At 45.0% G+C, this 24,395-nt stretch overlaps 1 long non-coding RNA gene across 1 annotated transcript in view; it reads left to right on the top strand.

Moving 5' to 3' along the window:
• The first annotated feature begins 2,629 nt into the window (after nucleotides 1–2,629).
• LOC122942492 overlaps nucleotides 2,630–24,395 on the top strand; it is a 44,808-nt gene continuing 23,042 nt past the window's right edge. Inside the window, exons 1-2 of the long non-coding RNA XR_006390566.1 lie at nucleotides 2,630–2,666; nucleotides 4,385–4,422. This is a non-coding gene — a long non-coding RNA (uncharacterized LOC122942492). The remainder of the gene's footprint in view (nucleotides 2,667–4,384; nucleotides 4,423–24,395) is intronic.

Genomic DNA, 24,395 nt, shown 5'->3' with positions numbered 1-24,395 from the left:
CTAGGGCCTTAAGTGAGTTAAAGCAAAACAATTACTTTATTTATGGTTAATGATAATAAAATGATCATAATTATAAAACTACAGTTATCTTGACTATCATGAGTAAGAGTAAAGCATCAATACATCACCAGATATTGTAGCATCACCTGTTGCTCACAGATTGGGGGATTCCAACAATCAGCAAAGGGAAGAATCTGGGAACAGCGCAAGGCACGTCTGCCGTGTCTTCAACGAATCCCACCTTCCCCGTGGAAACCCCCCTAATTTTATAAGCAAATATGATTTCATAAACTCGTCATTGGGCATGTAAGCACGTGATCATATTTACTTGATCATGCGCAGAGAAAAAAGTCTTATTATGAGAAAAGTATTATTATGAGAAAAGTATTATTACGAAACTTCATGTGTTCTTACACAATAACTTGTTTTCTTGACTTGTGACAATACCTGAGAATCTTCTCTGTTTTCCTGAACTCCAGTACCCTCAGTACTTTTCCACTTGAATACACGGCTATACTAACTAAAGTTTCATGACTACTTATTATTATTATTATTATTATTATTCTTAAAGCGCCATTCATTCCATAGCGCTGTACATATGAGAAGAGGTTTACATACATAATACAGACAATTGCAATAATCAGAAACAAGACTAGTTACAAACTGGTACAGAAGGAGAGAGGGCCCTGCCCGTGAGGGCTTACAATCTACATGGTATGGGAGATGGACACAGTAGGTGCAAGTGAAGCTGGATGTGGTGGTATAGAGGCACCAGGGTCACTGGTTGTAGGCTTGTTTAAAGAGGTGGGTTTTTAGGTTTCTTTTGAAGGATTCCACTGTAGGCGAGAGTCTGATATGTTGGGGTAGCAAGTTCCAGAGTGTGTGGGATGCACAGGAGAAATCTTGGAGGCGATTGTGGGAAGAGGTGATAAGAGGAGAGAAGGAGGTCTTGTGAGGATCGGAGATTGTTTGTGGGGATGTATCCGGAAAGTAGCTCAGAGATGTAGGGAGGGGACAGGTTGTGGACGGCCTTGTATGTATTTGTTAGTATTTTGAACTGAATTCGCTGGGCAAAGGGGAGCCAGTGAAGGGATTAGCAGAGGAGAGAGGCAGAGAAGTAACAGGGTGAGAGGTGGATTAGTCGGGAAGCAGAGTTGAGGATAGATTGGAGGGGTGCGAGAGTGCTAGATGGAAGGAGAGTGTTGCAGTAGTCTAGGCGGGAGATAATGAGGGCATGTATAAGCGTTTTCACAGATTCAAAGTTAAGGAACGCGCGGATGCAGGAGATGTTTTTGAGTTGGAGGCGGCAGGTGGAGGAAAGGGCTTGGATGTGTGGTCGGAAGGAGAGGGCAGAATCCAAAGTCACTCCAAGGCAGCAGACTTGGTTGACTGTGGAGAGTGTTCAGCCCTTGATCGTGATAGATAGGTCTGTTGGGGGGGGTTGAGCAAGATGGGGGAAAGATGATGAATTCTGTTTTATCCATGTTAAGTTTTAGAAAGCGAGAGGAGAAGAAGGATGATATAGCAGATAGACATTGTGGGATTCTGGATAATAAGGTTGTGATGTCTGGGCCAGAGAGGTTGTTTTGTGTGTCGTCAGCAAAAGAGTGATACTGAAAGCCATGGGACTCTAGATGTCCCAGGCCAAAAGTGTAAATAGAGAAGAGCAGGGGTCCTAGGACAGAGCCTTGCGGGACACCAACAGAGAGAAAGTGAGATGAGGAGGTGGTGTGAGAGTGGGAGACGCTAAACGTCTGGTCTGTGAGGTATGATGTGATTCAGGAGAGGGCCAGGTCAGTGATGCCAAGAGATGAGAGGGTTTGCAACAGAAGGCAGTGGTCGACAGTGTCAAAGGCAGAGGAAAGGTCAAGGAGAAGGAGGACAGAGTAATGTTTTTTGGTTTTGGCTGTTAGTAGGTCATTGGTGACTTTGGTAAGGGCAGTCTCAGTCGAGTGGTGGGGTTCGGAAGCCAGATTGTAGCCAGTCAAAGAGGGAGCAGGAGAAGGTGAGAGGACAGTTCCGAATGGACATGTTGTTCAAGTAGCTTTGAGGCATACGGAAGAAATTATATGGGAATCAAAGAAGATGGGTCAAGTGAAGGCTTTTTGAGAATGGGTGTAATGGTAGCATGTTTAAAAGCAGAGGGGAAGACACCAGAGGTTAGTGATAGGTTGAATGAATTAGGGCTGGGATAAACACTGTGGTGAGGTTAGGGATGAGGTGGGATGGGATTGGGTCAAGTGCACAGGTGGTGAGATGTGATCTGGAGAGTAGAGTAAAGAGTTTTCTTCTGTAATGGTGGAGAAGTGGGTTTTGGGAGAAGAGGACCGAGCAGTTGTGTAGAGGGTCTGTGGGGACTGTGTACTGAAGCTTTCTCTGATGTTCACTATCTTTTGTTTGAAGTATGTGGCAAAGTCCTTAGCTGGGATGAGAGGAGGGGGTGGGGGCGCTGGGGGACGGAGAAGGGAGTTAAAAGTGTTAAAAAGTTGTTTAGGGCTGTGGGCCAGGGAAGATATCAGAGATGAGAAGTACTCCTGTTTTGCATCAGTGAGTGAGGATTTGAATATGAGGAGGGATTGCGTGTATGCAGTGAATTGATTTTTAGAATAGGATTTCTTCCATCGCCGCTCAGCAGCCCTGGAAGCTTGTCTGAGTTTTTTATTCAGGTTGGTGTGCAAGGGTTGTCTGTTGATTTTTCGGGTTTTGTTGTCTGTGAGGGGGGCAACAGTGTCCAGAGCTGAACCTATTGTGGTGTTATATAGGGTGGTGGCAGCATCTGGGTCTTGGAGGGAACAGATGGTAGAGAGTGGCAGAAGAAAGTCAGAAAGCCAGCGAAAGTCAATATTTTTAAGGTTCCTGTGGGGGTGTGTTAGTGTGTGGACCAGGGGATCAGCAGAAGAGACCGACGAAGAGAAGGTGAGTAGGTTGTGGTCGGATAGGGGGAGAGGCGAATTAAAAAGGTTAGATAGGGAGCAGAGGCGGGTAAAGATAAGATCCAGAGTGTTACCATCTCTGTGGGTGGGAGCTGAAGACCACTGTGAGAGGCCGAAGGAGGAAGAGAGTGATAGGAGTTTAGAGGCAGCTGAGTGGCAGGTGTCAATAGGGATGTTGAAGTCACCCATGATAGTGGGGATGTCATCAGAAAGAAAGTTTAGTAGCCAGGTGTTAAAGTGGTCAAGAAAGATGGTGGCTGGGCCTGGGGGGTGGTAAATGACAGCTACTTGAAGGTTGGAGGGAGAGTAGATGCGAACAGAGTGTACTTCAAATGAGGTGAGGCTAATGGAGGGTGGCAGTGAAGTTGGGCTGTAGGAGCAGGTGTCTGATAGGAGAAGACCAACTCCTCCACCATGTTTGCAGCCGAGGCGGGGGGGGTGTGAGTGAAATTAAATACACTATATGAGAGTGCAGCAGGGGAAGAGGTGTCAGAGGGTGTCAGCCGTGTTTCCGTGATACCCAGAAAGGAAAGTTTTCGAGAGATGAAAAGATCATGAATGTAGGACAGTTTGTTACAGACAGAGCGTGCATTCCATAATGCTCCTGCAAGAGAAACCAAAGGAGCAGGGGTCAGAGGAATGGTTATTAGGTTTAAGGGGTTGCAGAAATTTGGAGAAGGAAATTTGTACTGGGACATGGAGGCAATAATGGGGATTTGCTGAGGGGGGCCTGGATTTGGAGAGATATCACCAGCAGTAACGAGAAGCAGAGAAAGTGTTAATAGATGAGAATAAGAGAGGGCATGAGGTTTCCGTGTGTGTTTGGGAAGGAAGTGTATTACGTTGGCAAACAGGTTTGTGCAGATGAGAAGGTAAGATGGAGTAAGAGTTGAATAGTTCCTTGCTGGGTGAATGGATGTGGGGGTATTTCAGGAGGTTGTGGAAAAGTGGGAAGAGTAAGATGAAAAAGTGAAAAATTGTTTGCATTAACTATTTCTGTAATTACCTGTGGTCCCCTTCTGGTTCCATTCTGGTATAATTTGGTATGTGCACTTAAAGAGTTGCACTTGAAAGATGTTACATTTGGAAAGACCAAGGTCTGAAAGACCTAGGAACTTAGATTTATACCACTCAGTGTTCAATCAGGTGTGACCAAGAGGGGAGGGGGCTACATATGGCCTAATCAATGGAGACAGGGTGAAGTAGTCAGTGTAAACAAATACTCAATAAATCTAGCAGGGAAAAAGACATTAAAGACCAGGGATGAGAAGGAAAGATGAGAGGTGTGGACAATATCAGACTGTGGAAAAGCTGGGTGCAGCAGTTAGCTTCAATGAAGACATACCAGGGGTTAATCACCATTATTCATTCTTATACATTTATATCACATTTGTATCACAATAGGGTTTACACAATACTGCGTAGATAATGCTATGTTATATTTCTTCTAGGGACATCGACAAAATGTCCAGAAAGAATAGAACAAAAGGTATGTTCAGATGACAGATTTTGACATTGTCAAAATCCGCTGCAGTTTCTGCCACCATTTTTCAGCATAGACGACACCAGTTGTAGCCTCCAGGGGCGTCATTCCAGGCACTGAACCAAGAATGGTCATGCCCCTTCTTGGCGCGGTTGCGAAGTTTAAACCACTGGTAGCATGGGCTCCCATTAAAAACAATAATTCCAGCAGCAAAAGGCGCTGTTTGATGGGGCCCATAGGCTAGGTTTCCAAAACCCTGTCCACCTGCAGCAGTCAATGGCTACATGAATGTCAAGGTAATACCTCTGTTAACTCACATAGTGGATGGGGTTGCAGTCAACTACTTTGTGGCCGCCTCGTGGAAACCTAGCCTAAGAAAATGTATACTGGACCAATGGATGCTGTGTCTATATACCAGCATAATAGACAGAATGTATAGTGTGACGTCAACCCTGGTTCTGACCAGGGCTGCTTTAATAATAGGGCAAATGGTGTACCTGCACTGGGCCCCCAGTCAGTGGGCCTCCCAGAGCATATTTATTGGCACTTGTAGTTTCTATTGGCATGATTTTGGGGCACATACAATATTTTGAGCTGTTTTATTTCTTTTTTTTATAAGGAAAGGTAAAATGATGTAAATGCAGCAAATTTCAGCATTAAATATATATATTTATACCTTTTGAAAAATATTTTTTTTACCCCCATGTGGGATAAATGTAATTATAATAGTTTAGACTTGGCAAAGTTAAAATTGCATTGAACTTTGAAATCCGCTGTGTAAGGCTTAAGCTCAGCTCGCACTCTCCTGCAACTTGTGACGTACATGTACATCACATGTAAGTAAGGGGTTAAAGTGGTTGTCCAAGATTTCGATATTGATGGCCTAGGGTAGGTGGGGGTCCGATACCTTGTAAACTGCTGATTATCTGTCTCCTTGTAGCTCCAGTACTGGTGGAACTACATAGCTCTGTCCATTGTGTCGATTAAGTATATATAGTATATATAGTATATTTATATTTATTTAAAAAAAAATATTATTTTTTACCACCATGCGGGATAAATGTAATTTTAATAGTTTAGACTAGGCAAAGGTAAAATTGCATTAAACTTTTTGTTAAACTTTTGACAGTGTATAACTCAAGCTCAGGTCACACTCCCCTGCAACTTGTACGTCACATGTTGGTAAGGGGTTGTCCAAGATTTCTATATTGACGGCCTATCTTCAGGATAGGCCATCAATATCAGATTTGTGGGGGTCCAATACCTTGTACCCTGCCAATCACCTGTTTCCTTGTAGCTCTGGCACCGGTGGAACTATATTGTCCCGTCCATTGTGTAGTGGATGGAGCTGGTAATTGAATCTCTGCTCCCATTCACATCAATAGGAGCAGCGCTGCAGTTACCTGTCCCGTCCACTACACAATGGCCCCAGAGCTACAAGGAAACGGCTGATTAGCGTGGTACCATGACGATTTCATATTGATTGCCTATCCCTTTCCTGATAACAGGGCCAAGGTTAAATTCACTTTGTATAGTTGTTTTTAACTGCTGGCATCCTTTTTGGTATTGTATCTCCTTTTCTATAATGGTATTGAACAGGTTAATGTTCAGGTGACAAGACTTCCCGCAGCTGCTCCACACCTCTCTACAAGCTCACGCTGACCACAATGTTTGACATGGACCTCAGCCAAGGGATAGGTGTGGGCGTAACCACGCGTGTATTTGGTCGGCCCAGTCCCACTGCCCAGACATGTCTGCCCATCACTCACGCTGCTTGGTTGGAATTACACAGCAAATGTCGGAGACATTAATGAGCTCATTTTTCACGCACCTTATCACTGTCCTGTTATTCTGTCAATAATATTTTTTTTTCCTTGAGGAAGAATACAATTGAAAATACTGAAAGCAATGGTTATATAGAGGATGCCCAGGGTGGAAATAGGCGCCAGGCTTGCAATTTGTACTGGTGACTTGCAGCAGAGCAGCGCTTCCAGTGCTCGTCTTCCTTCATTTATATATAATCATGGACTGAGTTATCCTCATTTTTGTTTACAGTAGCTTGGTGCGAGAGCATAGTGAGGCCGCTCTGTTCATTTTAGGGGTGCAGCATGGGGTAGGGGCCCCCCCATTCTTGTGATTGTGGGGGTCCCAGCAGTAGACTTCAGCTATAACTTCCACCACTTTCTGGCAAACATTAAAGTACCTGTATTTTTCGCCCCATAAGACGCATTTTCCCCCCCCAAAAAAGTGTAGGGGAAATGCGCCAGCATCTTATGGGGCGAATACTAATGAGCGCTTCCATTATGGAAGCGCTCATTAGTACCGGAGGACCAGAAAGCAGTGGAGGCTCTGTACTCACCACTTCCTTGTCCTCGGCTGTCGGATGTGAAGGCTGCGCACAGCGTGAGGGCGCTCTGTGACCTCACGCTGTGTGCACCAGCTCACAGCACAGCCGACAGCAGGAGGAAGCAGATCGCGAGTGGTGAGGAGCGGAGCCGTCCAGGAGCAGGAGAGGTAAGTGGATTTTTTATTTTATAAAACATGGCAATATGGGGCTGATTTGAGGTAATATGGGGCTGCTGGAGGGCAATCTGCAGGCAATATGGAGCTGCTGAGTGCTGATCTGAGGCAATGGGGGCTAATATGAGAGGCAATGGGGGCTGATATGTGGCAATGGGGGCTATTATCTGAGGTCTGATTGGGGGTCTGACCTGAGGTCTAATTAAAAATATATTTTTCTTATTGTCCTCCTCTAAAACCTAGGTGCGTCTTATGGTCCTGTGCGTCTTATAGGGCGAAAAATATGGTAAATACAGCAGGCAACTTTTCTCGCCACTTCGTAAAAGTGTCGAGAAACCCAAAAAGTCACAAATTATGGCACACATGTGGCATGCGCCATAATGTGCAACTTTTTAACGCCACAATAGTGGCATAAGAAGCTTAATAAATTCCCCTCACCATTTAGCAAATTTGTAGCTGTGCAGCTTCCTAACTACATCTGTTGTTGTAGTCCTCCTACAGGATCGTAGCGAAAGGTAACATATATTCAATAAACATGTTTTAAAAAACTTTATATATACAGTGTATATGGCATAGTGAGGCGACGTTTCGGCTTAAAACACAGAGCCTTTCTCAAGGATGCTTGAGAAAGGCTCTGTGTTTTGAGGTGAAACGTCGCCTCACTGTGCCACTGTGGCCTAATAAACTTCCACTTTTTCTACTGGATGTGCTGTCCGTTTTCGTCTACATTTCATGGGTAAGCAGTGACAACCCTAGACATAGCACCCGTTATCCAAATTGTGAATTGGTGCTGCCACACTTTTCCCTATAAATATATATATATACAGTACAGACTAAAAGTTTGGACACACCTTCTCATTCAAAGAGTTTTCTTTATTTTCATGACTATGAAAATTGTAGACTCACACTGAAGGCATCAAAACTATGAATTAACACATGTGGAATTATATACATAACAAAAAAGTGTGAAACAACTGAAAATATGTCATATTCTAGGTTCTTCAAAGTAGCCACCTTTTGCTTTGATTACTGCTTTGCACACTCTTGCCATTCTCTTGATGAGCTTCAAGAGGTAGTCACCTGAAATGGTTTTCCAACAGTCTTGAAGGAGTTCCCAGAGATCCTTAGCACTTGTTGGCCCTTTTGCCTTCACTCTGCGGTCCAGCTCACCCCAAACCATCTCGGTTGGGTTCAGGTCCGGTGACTGTGGAGGCCAGGTCATCTGGCGCAGCACCCCATCACTTTCCTTCATGGTCAAATAGCCCTTACACAGCCTGGAGGTGTGTTTGGGGTCATTGTCCTGTTGAAAAATAAATGATGGTCCAACTAAACGCAAATCGGATGGAATAGCATGCCGCTGCAAGATGCTGTGGTAGCCATGCTGGTTCAGTATGCCTTCAATTTTTATTAAATCCCTAACAGTTTCACCAGCAAAGAACCCCAACACCTTCACACCTCCTCCTCCATGCTTCATGGTGGGAACCAGGCATGTAGAGTCCATCCATTCACCTTTTCTGCGTCGCACAAAGACACGGTGGTTGGAACCAAAGATCTCAAATTTGGACTCATCAGACCAAAGCACAGATTTCCACTGGTCTAATGTCCATTCCTTGTGTTCTCTAGCCCAAACAAGTCTCTTCTGCTTGTTGCCTGTCCTTAGCAGTGGTTTCCTAGCAGATAGTCTACCATGAAGGCCTGATTCATACAGTCTCCTCTTAACAGTTGTTCTAGAGATGTGTCTGCTGCTAGAACTCTGTGTGGCATTGACCTGATCTCTAATCTGAGCTGCTGTTAACCTGCGATTTCTGAGGCTGGTGACTCGGATGAACGAATCCTCCGCAGCAGAGGTGACTCTTGGTCTTCCTTTCCTGGGGCGGTCCGCATGTGAGCCAGTTTCTTTGTAGCGCTTGATGGTTTTTGTGACTGCACTTGGGGACACTTTCAAACTTTTCCCAATTTTTCAGACTGACTGACCTTCATTTCTTAAAGTAATGATGGCCACTCGTTTTTCTTTACTTAGCTGCTTTTTTCTTGCCATAATACAAATTCTAACAGTCTATTCAGTAGGACTATCAGCTGTGTCTCTTCATGGTAGCTTCTTACCCTATAGTAGAAGGACACTTGCAACAAGATAATGCACCATAGCACAAAGATGGTATAGTCATGAAATGGTTCCAACAACATGACCCCCACTGTCTTCTCAAATCTTCATAGTACTTAAAATATGTCCAAAGATGTGCAGTTACCAAGCCAAATAGCTTAGACACCGGGATGTTCATCATCCATGTGAGTACAGTACAACAGAACCGCAATAAGATAGGAACTGACTACATGATAATTCACTATGATGCAGTCAGTTTGGGTCAGGGGAGCCACGGTTGGTCCTGGAGATGCAGCCGACACTCGGACCGTGTCTCCGAGACCCAGCACGGTTGTGTTAATTGGCCCTTGGCTAAGTGCCTATCGTGCCATGTATAAGAAGTGAAGAAGAATGCCCACCACTACAGCCAGCAAGGACGATGTGGTAGATTTCAGCTCTTAAGCCTAAAAAATTGAAAAATTCTACTCTTGATTATAATACAGGATTAAATGTAGTTGAAAGGTGAACACAGACTTTGACTAATATGAGTTTTGTACAATTGCCCGAGTGATAAATGTGTGTGTTGTGATGATGGCTCAGAGCAGGGCGATTATCTTAATGGCTGATAACTCTTTGGCATACAAGAAACACAAAATAAGCGGGCCGGCCATTGGCCCGTGTCCCGTTTGTTCATATGAGTGTCTAAACCCATTTGCATGCCCTAAGATAAATAGGATGCAAGCAAAGCGTTAATGAGAATGTGCTCATGGCACGGTTGTCGTTTCCAGCTGCTCGCACACAATGTCACAGTGCATGTCACTTGTCTATGGCCTGTAGTGACGCAGGAGCTGTCCCCCTCTCACCCCCTCCCTCACTGCTCCATTGCATTAGCCTCTTGCCAGTCTGCATTCCTGAAAGGCCAAAGAGCCTCCTCCCCAGGCTGGCGTCCAGTCCCCCTCACGCACGCCTGTCCCGGGCAGGCCTGGACCTGCCATCCCCATTGTGTCCCTTTCAGGTTAGACACAGCTGAGGGAGCAAAAAATGCCAGCAAATAACAGTGGACTGTAATACTACGAAGGTTGTTTATACCTGTTTATGCCGCTCGTCTCCCAGCAAGAGTATAATTAATAGCTTGGACTGTCCTCTTACGTCGGATGCAGCTCAAAGTGCACCTTTAAGAAGTTAAGCTGAGATTGTATCTGACATCCCGAGGCTTTATCAGTCTCCTAATCAATGGAGCGCCATAGTCTGGCACGAGCATTTAAAGAACAAGCTCATTCAGTTCATTTTGGTAATTGCATAGTGTCAAGATTTGATGGCAGGTTATCAGGACTGCTACTCTCAATACCTGATTCCTGTTGTACATAGTCCCATTGTAAGGTATTGTGTGTGTTAAAGGGGTTTTACGGGAGCAAAATATTCATGAACTGTCCTGAGGATAGGGGTCATCAAGGTCTGATCGGTGGGGGGGTGCAACTCCCAGCACCAATCAGCCCAAGGGAAGAGGCATCACGTTCATGACCTTAGGGTGGCCAGATGTCTGGCTTTAGGCCGGACAGTCTGGTTTACTGGCTCCCTGTCCTCCGTCCAGCTCAAGGCCCGGATGGACGCTTGGGTGTCCTCCTTTTCTGTGGCTCCATGCTAAGATAGCAGCATTGCACGCTACAAACTGAGGCTTCCTTTCTCCCCCAGTCAGTAGAGTCGGCCGAGGGTGATAGAAGCACTCTGGGTCAGGGGCAAACTGGTTATAGACCCTACAGGGAAATTTCCCTATCGGACAATGCTCGGGGCGGGCGGTCGGTTAAATAATGATCTGATTCTCTCAGTAATAATTAATGCTACGAGCATCTGGCACTCAGGCACCTGACCAGCAGAGCAGAAGAAAGTGTCAACTAGCATTCAGCTGTGTTGTTGTCTGCAGGACAGTGATAGAGTTGAATGCTGCGGGGCAGCAGTAATTTGTGCTGCACTGTGTATTTGGTTCTGCGGGGGCAGAATTTTGTGCTGCACTATGGTATTGCTTCCCCGCCTACTTATGTTGGCCTTTCCCACTTATATTGGCACTACCTTCTGTCAATTTGGGCCCACCTACAACATAGGGTCACTTGTAGGTTTTTCCAGGACCACTTTAAGTTCTCAATCCACCCCTGGTCTGGGCCCTTCCGCAGCTCACCTTAATATCTCACCCTCTTTTTTTTTTTTTTGCCAGGCAACATTACTGGGATAGTGGGCATAGTCTTAGCGAAGTTGGGGGCATGGTCTTGAGTGTTCTCCTTTTTGGAGCAAGCAAGTGGCCTCCCTACATGGCTTAGGCACAGTTCAGTCCTATTCAAGTGAATGGTACTGGGCTTTAATACCAGGCACAGCCACTATACAATGTATGGCGCTATGAGGAGGCTGCAGCCAGGTGTTGGGCCCCCACCAATCAGATATTGATGACCTCAATATTCTACTCCTGGAAAACCCCTTTAACTCATTGTAGATCAGTAGAATGGAAAATAATGGCTCATTCCAGAGTCATTTTTAAAATACATAAATAGCCATCCATTGTTGGACTGGTCACCCAGGCAGACCCTCTTAAAGGGCCCAAAACGTTGATATTTTGCACTATTAAATTGAATAAAATACAGTGGGATGCGAAAGTTTGGGCAACCTTGTTAATCGTCATGATTTTCCTGTATAAATCATTGGTTGTTACGATAAAAAATGTCAGTTAAATATATTATATAGGAGACACACACAGTGATATTTGAGAAGTGAAATGAAGTTTATTGGATTTACATAAAGTGTGCTATAATTGTTTAAACAAAATTAGGCAGGTGCATAAATTTGGGCACCACAAAAAAGAAATTAAATCAATATTTAGTAGATCCTCCTTTTGCAGAAATTACAGCATCCAAACGCTTCCTGTAGATTCCAATGAGAGTCTGGATTCTGGTTGAAGGTATTTTGGTACATTCCTCTTTACAAAACATCTTTAGTTCATTCAGATTTGATGGCTTCCGAGCATGGACAGCTCTTTAAGTCACACCACAGATTTTCAATTATATTCAGGTCTGGGGAGAGGAGGCGGAGCCAGCTAGCCATGGTGTAGGACGTGTCTGCCGGAGCTCCTCACCGCTATCCCAGCTTCATCAGCTTGTAAATCGAGTGAACGCAGTTCCAACATGGGAAAAACATCCAGAGACAAAGATGGTGCAACAGGGATCACCCTGAAGACCAAAAAGACGCAGGGCGACCTGACAAAGTACCTCAATAGAAGATCATCCTCGCACCCGGACGGAGGCAAGATGGCGCGGGAAGCGCGAATCAACTCTGAGAGAGAAGGAGCCGACTCGGAGGCCGACAGCTCGGACGCTGAAACTTACGTTGGAGGTGAGGTTGATTCTCTCCCTCTTACCCGTGGCTTTTTGCAGCAATCCCTGGCCCAGGCCCTCTCACCGGTGATGAAGGAACTCTCAGACATTAAGACGGAGTTCTTACAGTTAGGGCACCGGGTTGAACGCCTGGAAGACAGCCAGGATCTTATCCTCCAGCATGAGAGGGGGGTTCACTGCCACTTATCAGCCATGTCAAAAATGATAAACACGGCCTTCTTTAACCTGGAAGACCAGGAGAATAGGGGCCGGAGGAAAAATGTTCGGCTGCGGGGCATACCCGAATCAATTCAGGCTGAAGACCTGATGGACACAGTCCGCCGCTTATTTGCTACTCTAGTGGGGGAGGAACAGGCCGCCGCCATTACTATTGAAAGGGCTCACAGGGCTCTTAGGCCCAAGCCTGCCGCAGGAGAACCCCCTAGAGACGTGGTATGCGCCCTAATGAACTTTTTGGACACAGCGGCCGTCTTGAGAGCAGCCAGAGAAAAAGGTGATGCCACCTTGGATGGTAATAAGGTTCTTCTATTTCAAGATCTGGCGGCTAGTACATTAGCCAAGCGAAGAAACCTGCGCCCGCTAACATCCCTGTTAAGGGAGAAGAAGCTGCCGGTCAGATGGCTATTTCCGTTCGGCCTATTCACTACAATCGGCGGGAAACAATTCACGGTCAGGTCGCCGGAGGACTTACCGTCTGTGTGGGAGGCTTTAGGTATCGAGGCCCTAGACATTCCGTCTTGGCTCCCCTGCAACCCATCCCTGGACCTGCCGGGCCTTCCACAACCAGAGGAATGGCGTCTGGCACAGAAGAAGAAATCGCCGAAAAAGAAGGCCTTTTGATCTACCTCTATCTGCAGATGAGAAAGCAGTCTTGGATGTGAATAGGAACTCTGAGATCCAGCGTCATTGAGATCGTGCGATTTCATCGCCCCCTGGCAGGACTCAGGTTCTATGCACCCAATTTAACCAGGCGCTTTCTCCCGGGGGTTATCTTCTTTGGCCTTCTGTTATACACTCTAGCAACCTGTTTAGAGTTCCCTCTTTTCTTTACTGCTTTAACCCTCACCTACCTCCCCTGTATGGCTTCTTTACTTCTCGGTTTATATCTCTCCTTCCATCCAGATGGGGTTGAAAGAAAAAAAAAAAAAAAAAAAGGGAGAGGGATAAAGGTGGTGGGATTGGTAGTATGCACTTCTACAAGGGGATCTCATGTTTCAGTTTATGACTGTATTGTGCATTTTCACTCTATGCATTTTTTCTTTACATGCTGGAGTTAGTGTGTGAGACCGGGGTGCCCTGATACGTCCACACTACTCCCCCCCCCCCTACGGGGGTTTTCACTTAACCTCATGGATAGACACCGCAAGCTGTCTCTCTACATTGTACAATGTTTGTACTCTTTTTTATGTATTTTTGTTTTTTATGGTTTTACGTGTCACCTCCTTGCTAGTCCTACAGATCAGTTACACAAAATATCACCATGTCTGATATAAAAATTGTGTCATTTAACGTGAACGGCATGAACACACCGCAAAAAAGGAGTCAAGTTTATCACTTGCTCCGCAAAGAAGGGGCTGAATTGGTTCTTCTGCAAGAAACCCATTTCAGACACCTGCACGTCCCTAATGTTATTAGCAAAAACTTTCCTGTATGGTACCACGCTGCGTATTCCTCGGCAGCTAGAGGAGTCTCAATAGGCTTGGGGCGAAACTTCCCATTCGTTTTAGTATCCAAGCTGGTAGACCCTGAAGGTCGTTATCTGTTCTTAAAAGGCAAAGTAGCGAACTCTATGTTTACTTTAGTTAACCTCTACGCCCCAAACAATGGCCAACTCACTTGGCTACTTCACACTCTTAAAGTTCTGAAGACCTTTGGGGAAGGGCACCTTATCATAGGTGGAGACCTCAATCTTACCCTAGATCCTTCTAAGGATTCGACCTCAGTGGGCCGCCCTCCTTCTAAAAAGCAAATGAGAAGGCTTCTTCTTGCATTCACAGACCTCGGGATCTCGGATGTTTGGCGCATTCTCCATCCAGAAGACAAGGATTACACCTTCCACTCGCGGACGCATGATACCTATCAACGCCTCGATTATCTTTTTATAACTAACCAACTATTGCCCTCAGTTTCTGAGGCCAGTATTGGAAATATAGTTGTTTCTGACCACGCGTTGGTGAGTGTGAAGGTGAGATTGCATGACATTCCTCCGAGGTCCTGGGTCTGGAGATTAAATGAGACGCTTCTGGAAGATGAGTCACATAAGAAAGAGATAGAACAACGCCTCAAAAATTACTTTTTGGAGAATGCGGGAGGTTTAACTAAGGGGACGACCTTATGGGAGGCCCACAAGGTAGTAATTAGAGGGGAGCTCATTAGCCTGGGTTCTAGGGTTAAAAGGAATAGGCAGAGACAATTAGATTCACTCCTCCAACAGATCTCCACTATGGAAATCTTGCACAAGAAGGCGAGATCGGTTGAGGTATTAGACTCTCTTAAACGGCTGAGATACGAGGTCTCTGACCTGCTGAATGTGCGAGCGGCTAGAGCACTGAAAACATTGCGCTTTAAGCAATATTTGCATGGAAACAGGGGCTCCAAATTAGTCTCTAATCTTTTAAAAGGCCAAAGGAACAGATCCTTTATCTCAGCGATTAAGTCAGCCACAGGCTCCCGACTCATCAACACCCCCGCGATAGCGCGAGAGTTTTGCTCCTTCTATTCATCTCTTTATAACCTCCCGGCACCCCTCAGCAGCCAGCAGTTAGCTGGTCATATTGCAGAATTCCTAGGCTCTATTGATATCCCCAAAATTTCCGCAAGTGATATAAGTTGCCTACTCCAGCCTTTTACATTGGAAGAAGTGGACCAAGTCCTATCCTCTATACCCTCGGGCAAAAGTCCCGGACCCGATGGGTTCCCCATCTACTACTATAAAAGGTTTAGAGACACACTCACGCCCCACTTTGTAGACGTTTGCAACTCCCTTCTGAAGGGTGGATCTCTGACCCCACAGGCCCAGGAGGCACATATAACAATTCTCCATAAAGAAGGAAAGGATAGAGAAGCGTGTGGTAACTATAGGCCAATTTCATTGCTTAACACCGATTTGAAATGGTGGGCCAAACTACTTAACAACAGAATTTCGAAGTTGCTTCCTGGGCTTGTGGGTGAAGAACAGGTGGGCTTTGTGGCTGGTAGGGAGGGCAGACACAATGTAAGCAGAGTGATACATGTGATTACGCATGCTATCAAAACTAAGTCCCCTTTGGTACTTTTGGGCACGGATGCCGAGAAGGCGTTCGATAGGGTCAGCTGGAGCTATATGGATAGAGCCTTAGATGCATTTGGCTTTCCAGAAGACTTTATTAAGGCCATATTTACTCTATACTCGGCACCTTCTGCAAGAGTAATGGTAAATGGGACCCTATCGGACGCCTTCCACATTAAAAATGGCACCCGACAAGGCTGCCCACTATCCCCCACCCTGTTTATTCTTGTCTTAGAGACCCTGTTATTAAAGTTCCGCCAATCCCCGGTGATCAAAGGTGTGAGTTTGGGGAAGTTCAGTCACAAGATGGCGGCTTTTGCGGATGATCTCCTGCTCTTTATGTCCAACCCTGAGGAGGCCCTGCCGGAGGTTATGAAGATATTTGAATCTTTCGGTCAACTCTCGAATTTTAAGATAAACTTTGATAAATCGGAAGCCTTAGGCATTTCTTTATCGTCTGCCCTACGTAGTAGAGTCAAAACTCTTACCCCGTTTAAGTGGCCTCCCCAGGCAATCAAATACCTAGGTGTCATGATCCCAACAGACCCCAAGCTCCTATTTAAGCTTAATTATCCTCCTTTACTCTCAAAAGTGGCGTCCATTCTTTCTAAAAGCTCATCGCCGTTTCTCACCTGGCTAGGTAGAAAGAATGTTCTGACCACCTACATTCTTCCATTGATTATGTATACCCTCAGAGCCCTTCCCATATCTATTCCCAATAGCTATATTAACAAAGTCCAATCCATCATGAGTAAATACCTCTGGAATGGAGGCCACCCTAGAATGTCCTTCCGCTTACTATCAAGGAGGAAAAAGCAGGGAGGCATTTCCCTTCCAGATCTTCCATCCTATGTACAAGCTATTAATTTAGAAAGATGGCTTTCCCTGGCTAGATGTGAATCCCATCATTGGCACATAGATCTGGAATTAGCTCTTCTAGGCAAAGGCTCGTTCCATGGAATATGGCTACCCAAGAGACCTGGGAGAGAGACCAAAATTGACAGTGTGCTCACTAGGAGTATGCTATACACCTGCCATAGGTCAAGGGAACTTAACTCGGGGCAAAACAGGACCTCTCCTTTGGCCCCCATCTCTGTCCTGCCCACCCTTTTGTGCCCCCAAATTGAACATCCATCTGACATATGGTTGTCACTGTCAAATCATAGATTGGGAGAACTAGGGAAACTTGAGGGCTCAATCGATTATTTCAGCGCCCTTTCAGGCGATATAGACCTAGGGAAAAACTTTGTGCAGAGAAATGACTTTGAATCTATGTGTAGACAGTTCAAGTCTTCCGAGCTAATACCCTTAGCAGACCCGACGTGGCTGGAAAACTTTGTCTTACTCCCGAGTTTGCCCCATAAATGCACCACTCTCATTTACAGACAAATCCTTAACTCCAGAGATTCCAAGGCCCCGCCATGGTTAGCTGACTGGGAGAAGGAACTGCAACTTACCCTAAATGAAACAGACAGGAAATGGATCCAAAAATGTTCACATGGCTTCTCTAAATGTATCAAAATACAAGAAAACTCAGTTAAAGTAGCGTTCAGATGGTATAGGACACCTGAATTTTTGTATAAAATCCAGTTACTTCCCACAGATTTATGTTGGCGTTGTAATGCCGCCACTGGCTCCATTTCCCATATCTGGTGGACATGTGCAGGCATCCGTAAGTTCTGGGAGGAGGTCGAGAGTACTATCAATTTGATTTGTAGCACGTCTTTGAAGCTTACAGCCCAATTGATACTGCTTTGGCTGCCTACCCCAACATTTCGCCCTGGAAGACACAGCCTGATTACACACTTGCTGATGGCTGCTAAACTCCTGATTCCCTTGAAATGGAGATCAGTGGATTCCCCTACCCTGGATATGTGGAGAGATAGGGTCCAGCAGATATGTCAAATGGAGGAACTGATTGGGTGGACGTACCATAACAGAGATCGCTTTCTGCAGATTTGGCAACCTTGGCTGCAATACAGAGCAGAATACCTACGTGCGTTGCAGACTGGCCCTACTTAACTTAAATTATCTTAACTTAACATATGAGTGGCAAGATATACATGCTGTTCCCTTTATGATATTACGTTAAGCAAATTATTTTAACCCCAAAACATTATATGGACTACGGCTTGATATGCGAGGTGACACAGTGTTGGAGCCGTTGCTCTGTTCACTTGTTCTGTACGAACTATGTTATTGTACCTGTATGTTATTGTACCTGTAAGACCACTTGTCTAATGGAACTGGTGGTCCCAGATGAGTGGTTACCTCATGCTCACATGTATTGTCTGGCTTTGCCCTTGATGATGTTCGTCGGCCTTCATAATGAGGTGGCTTCCTCAACTTTGGCTTGAATTGATGTACTATGAATCTTGTTTTATTAATAAAAAGAGATTTCAAACAGGTCTGGGGACTGAGATGGCCATTCCAGAACGTTGTACTTGTTCCTCTGCATAAATGCCTTAGTGGATTTTGAGCCGTGTTTAGGGTCGTTGTCTTGTTGAAAGATCCAACCCCGGCGCAGCTTCAGCTTTGTCACTGATTCCTGGACATTGGTCTCCAGAATCTGCTGATACTGAGTGGAATCCATGCGTCCCTCAACTTTGACAAGATTCCCAGTCCCTGCACTGGCCACACAGCCCCACAGCAGGATGGAACCACTACCATATTTTACTGTAGGTAGCAGATGTTTTTCTTAGAATGCTGTGTTCTTTTTCCTCCATGCATAACGCCCCTTGTTATGGCCAAATAACTAAATTTTAGTTTGATCAGTCCCCAGCACCTTATTCCAAAATGAAGCTGGCTTGTCCAGATGTGCTTTAGCCCACCTCAAGCGGCACTTTTTGTGCTGGGGGCGGAGAAAAGGCTTCCTCTTCATCACTCTCGCATACAGCATCTCCTTGTGTAAAGTGTGCCGAATGGTTGAACGATGCACAGTGACTCCATCTGCAGCAAGATGATGTTGTAGGTCTTTGGTGCTGGTCTGTGCGTTGACTCTGACTGTTCTCACCATTCGTCGCTTGTGTCTATCCGAGATTTTTCTTGGTCTGCCACTTTGAGCCTTAACTTGAACTGAGCCTGTGGTCTTCCATTTCCTCAGTATGTTCCTAACTGTGGAAACAGACAGCTGAAATCTCTGAGACCACTTTCTGTATCCTCCCCCTAAACCATGATGGTGAACAATCTTTGTCTTCAGGTCATTTGAGAGTTGTTTTGAGACCCCATGTTGCTACTCTTCAGAGAAAATTAAAAGAGGAGGGAAACTTAGAATTGACCCCCTTAAATACTCTCTCATAATTGGATTCACCTGTGTATGTAGGTCAGGGGTCACTGAGCTTACCAAGCCAATTTGAGTTCCAATAATTAGTTCTAAAGGTTTTGGAATCAATAAAATGACAACAGTGCCCAAATTTATGCACCTGCCTAATTTTGTTTAAACAATTATAGCACACTTTCTGTAAATCCAATAAACTTCATTTCACTTCTCAAATATCCCTGTGTGTGTCTCCTATATGATATATTTAACTGACATTTTTTATCGTAACAACCAACGATTTATACAGGAAAATCATGACGATTAACAAGGTTGCCCAAACTTTTGCATCCCACTGTACATATTGATCAAGCAAGAATTGTCTACACCTCTTTACAGCTGATTGCTCTGAACAATTCCAACACATTTGGTGTGCTGTCATAAGTAGTCAATGTGTGAAGGATCCTGAGGTGGAGAGGATCCCCCCTGAAGGCGAGAACATATCAAAAGCCTTTATTTGAGTGCTGTGGTCAGGACAGTTCTACATTGTTGCCAAAACAGGCTAGGGCAGCACTAAAGCCGGTCCATTAGTGCCAGTGACATTATCGGGCTCACTGCTAGGTGGAAGCCTCGCCTAGTTTACCCACGGAGAGCCCAGTACGTCACCGAATCTCCAGAAAAAAGCCTTTATTTGAGTGCTGTGGTCAGGACAGTTCTACATTGTTCCCGTTACAGGCTAGGGCAGCACTAAAGCCCATCCATTAGTGCCAGTGACATCATCGGGCTAACTGCTAGGTGGAAGCCTCGCCTAGCTTACCCATGGAGAGCCCAGTACGTCACTAAATCTCCAGAAAAAAGCCTTTGCCCCTGGCGATTCAGGACAAAGGAGAGCATTGGAGCAGCTCTGAACCCGGACAACCAAGTATAAGTACTGGAGCTAAAGAGGACTATGTAAGCGCAGCATGCAGCACAGAACACGGCACATCTGGCTGCAATGTCCTAAAAACTAAGCAAAATCCTTTGAGAACATTGAAAATGTAACGACCAACAAAATCCTGAAATGCTGCAGATTTGCAGCGGCAGGCTTTCATGCAGCAGTTCCACAGCATTGTACGGTACCAGCAAAGGTTGTAGCAATTTTTCATTCACACACTGCGGAAAAATTCTGCAGACCTGTGGTACAGATTTTAAATCTGCAGCATGTCAGTTGAAGGTACCTGCACACGTTGTGGATTACGTGCGGTATTTTCCCCCGGATTCTCATGCGGAAAAATGCATTGTAATACAGTATACACAAATAAAATGAGATTTGACGCATTTTTTTTTTCCTATACGGAAATAGACCTGCTGAGCGGATTTAGAAATCCACAGCATGTCAATTGTTTGTGGACTTTTTGTCCCGATCTGCAGCAAATCTGTAACAAAAACCGAAAGTAACACATTCAGAATTATACACATCCAGAAACGCGCAAAAATCCGTACAGATCATCTGTTTTTAAAGTACAAGTACACTTAGGCCTCTTTCACACTACAGGTTTTTTTTTCTGTTTTGCGGGCCGTTTTTGCGTTACGTATACGGTCCGTATACGGAACCATTCATTTCAATGGTTCCACAAAAAAACGGAATGTACTCCGTATACATTCCGTTTCCGTATTTCCGTTTTTCCGTTGAAAGATAGAACATGTCCTATTATTACCCACAAATCACGTTCCGTGGCTCCATTCAAGTCAATGGGTCCGCAAAAAAAACTGAACACATATACGGAAATGCTTCCGTATGTCTTCTGTATCTGTTCAGTTTTTGTGGAACCATCTATTGAAAATGTTATGCCCAGCCCAATTTTTTCTATGTAATTACTGTATACTGAATATGCTATACGGAAAAACGGAACGGAAAAACAGAACAGAAACGGAAACACAACGGAAACAAAAAAAACGGAACAACGGATTCGTGAAAAAACGGACTGCAAAACACTGAAATAGCCATACGGTCGTGTGAAAGAGACCTTTTGCTGTAGGATTTCATTGCAGATCTGCAATAGATCAGCAGCATTTCCGCAATAAAAATCAGCAACAAAATACATCACCGTTTCTGCCGATGGATTTCCACCATTTCTACCGTTATGTGGACTAATCTTTAAGGTGCCTTCACACGTGGTGGAATTCATTTGCAAAAATATCCACAGCATAAATATTTCCCAGTGTATTCCTGAGGAGTTTAAATTTGTAAAAATCTGTGTTCCACTGCTGAAAATATGATGCGTTGTGGATATTGGGAAGACCAATTTCTTCATAGAATTCAATAGGAAATCATAATCTGCAAGGAAAAAGGAATTGAAATCCACAATAGAATCCGCAGCAAAATCTCTGTGAACCTAGAAATACCCACATGCAGATTTCAGTGTGTATTTTTCCACCATGTGTGAAGGCACCACAACGACTATCAATGGGACGCACTACTCTATTAGAACTTGAGCTCACAGGAGGACCTGCAGGGTGGCAACAACCTGTACTGGACTCTCCTCCCCTGAGGAACTGCATTGTTACCAAACAGGGGGTGGGATGTTGACCCAAGGCTCATGGAAGTAGTGTCCAGAGGGGATGCTCATCTGGCCTTTCTGCACTGGATGCAAAGACCACAAAGAAAGGTACTCCTTTACCTAACAGACCCAGAATAAGTATTAGTCACCAAAAATGTTCCAAAACACCGCCCTACCAAATTCCAACCATGTCATTATTTATGCCAAAATTTCAGTTGAGGGTTGGCTTTCACACTAGCAGCTTCACAGATTGCTACAGGGTCTAGTGTATATGCATATACATAGGAAATCAAAGATCACAGTGCCAAGATGCAATACCTGGCACAGCCTAGGGACAACAGCGGCACTGTTTCTGTTAAAAATAAAAAAGAAGACCATTTCCCTTTAAGAAAAAAAAGCATTAGTAAGCATTAACCTGTATAAGTGAACATTAAAGGGATATTTTGGGATTTTCATATTGTCCTCAGGATAGAACATAAATATGAGATTGGTAGGGTCCGACCATCAGCGAGTGCCGTGGCCTCCTCACAGCTCACCAAGCACAGCTCCGTCCATTTCATAGTGGCTGTGCTTGGTATTGCAGCTCACCCCCAATCTTTTGAATGGGCCATGTGACTGATGTACGGTTACATCACTGGCCTAGGCACTCATGGAGCAAGGTGGCCTCTTCGTACCCGGGAACCCCGCCGATCTGATATTGATGACCTGTCCAGAGAATAGGTCATTGGTATCAAATTACTAGAAAAACCCTTTAATCTTTGACAGTAGTCTGCCTGAGGCCTCAGGTCAGTTTTAGACTTTACGTCAAATACACAGTCATTGTATGCAAAACAGAATTACTCAGGATGTGCCGGACTGTGTGGCCCTAACCCGTCCTCACTTCTCTGCCTCCAGGGCTACTAGTTCTTTGGCTTTTGACATAAAACTCTCCTTACCCTCAAGCCCTCTGTATGCTCACAGATGGCTGCACAGACCAGTCTAGAAGTGGCAGAAATTCTAACACAAGGGTAGGAGAGGATTTATCATTTAGTTTGAGGAGGACAATTAGCAAATTTTAAAGCACGCCATTTTGATAAAATAAAATGTATTTTTAATTTTTTTTATTTACTTTTTAATATTTTGCACCGCTCTTGCCACTTTGGAAAATTGGGTGAAAAAGTGGGCATCTTTAGCAATGTTAATTGGTATACGCCAGATTTATTAACTGGACTAATATCTCTAGACAAAAGTGTAGTGGGTGACGCTAGGGAGGCTCATCCCCATCCCCGCCTTCCATTGGCTGCCCCCCCCCCCCCCCCGGACACCGGTTTTCATCCGCGCACGGGGAGAAGCAGCAGCAGCACGCCCAGGCATTTGGGGGTCATTTAATAGTCTTGGGTAACCCCTTTAATGCTGAAAATCTGCAGCGTTGTGCAGCAAAGTAGATAAGATTTTAAAGGGGTTGTACACCTTTGGGGGTGGCGGGGGGATTTGGCATACCTGCGAAGAGAAGCATGCTTAACTGCCTCCCAGCTCCTTCTCTCCTCGGCTGCTCCACTGCTCTCCTAGGATGTAAACTTCTGTTTTGACACTGCTGCCAATTGCTGGCTGCTGCGGAGACCCGCATCCCTTGCATTACGTGACCATTTGACATGATGGTCAGAGAAAGAGCCAGCACTAGAAGATAGGTAGATAGGTGGGGGGGTTGGTTTGGGTTGCCAAAACCCTATCCAAAAGTGCACAACCACTATAAGAAATCTTATCCACATGCTGTGAAAAAAAAATAATCTGCAGCGTAAATTGCACTGTGGATATCCTCCTGAGTAAGAGTACGTTCATACGGTGGCCTCTGTGTCGCAACATGTAACATCTGGATGCTGCTGGGGATTCTGCCAGGTGAGATGACTATACAGGAACCTGGTCCTGTCAATCAAGAAGGGGAGGGAGGGGCTGGCAGAGGAAGTTGGAGGAGCAAGGGAGCACAGTGTGGCTTGGGCCCGCCCTCAGTGCACTTTACTGCTCATTAGCATATGGATTAAAAAGTAGTATTCCTCCAGAATGATACACTGGATGGCTAATGGAACGATCTCATTACATTTAGCCGAACTAGCCCTACAAGGCATCGTGCCTGGTTTACCAGTTATTTCATGTGGCACACTCCCTTAAATAATGATGACCGTATTCTCTGGTGGGTGTCCGACTCCTGGCACCCTCGCTGATCAGCTGTTTAAAGGGGCCACAATCATTGATTCTTTATAGTATGCCAAGTACAGCGCTGTGCGTGGTAGTATTGCAGCTCCATTAGATTCACCTGAATGTGATTGAGCTACAGAAAGGCCATGTGACTGACGGACATGATCAGCAGGGGCTCCAGTAGTAGGACCCCACATATCTGAAATTGATTACTTATAATGAGGATAGGTCATCAGTATTTAAGTCCTGGAATACCCCTTTAAAGGGCATCTGTCAGCAGATTTGCACCTATGACACTGGCTGACCTGTTACATGTGCGCTTGGCAGGTGAAGGCGTCTGTGTTGGTCCCATGTTCATATGTGGCCACATTGTTCCTAGAGGATCATTTTCCTCTGCAATGCGATCACATATGGCTGAATGTAACAGGTCAGCCAGTGTCATAGGTACAAATCTGCGGACAGATGTCCTTTAAACATTCAAAACATTAGAGGTACCTTTACCTTTACCTTTTTTTACTTTCTGACTCTTCATCTCCTCACTGGTCTCCAGACTTTTCCTCAGACTTGACCTTTTCTGGTCTTTAGACTTCTCTTGAAAAGGGTGCTGTTCCTTCCATTAAGTACCAGGGATTTTCCATTTTCCAGTGAATGTAAGTAGCCTGCAGTAAGTCTATTACATACTGTATTGCCCTTTGTATGCCAGGCTTTACTATACCACAGACCAGTTATGTCATACACTTCAGCTATGTACTATAGTGACAGGGCA

Source organism: Bufo gargarizans, chromosome 6 (genome assembly GCF_014858855.1).
Source record: "Bufo gargarizans isolate SCDJY-AF-19 chromosome 6, ASM1485885v1, whole genome shotgun sequence".
In the NCBI taxonomy this organism is placed as follows: domain Eukaryota; kingdom Metazoa; phylum Chordata; class Amphibia; order Anura; family Bufonidae; genus Bufo; species Bufo gargarizans.
The sequence above is the reverse complement of the archived record's forward strand: the minus strand, read 5'-3'. Positions and strand labels throughout refer to the sequence as shown.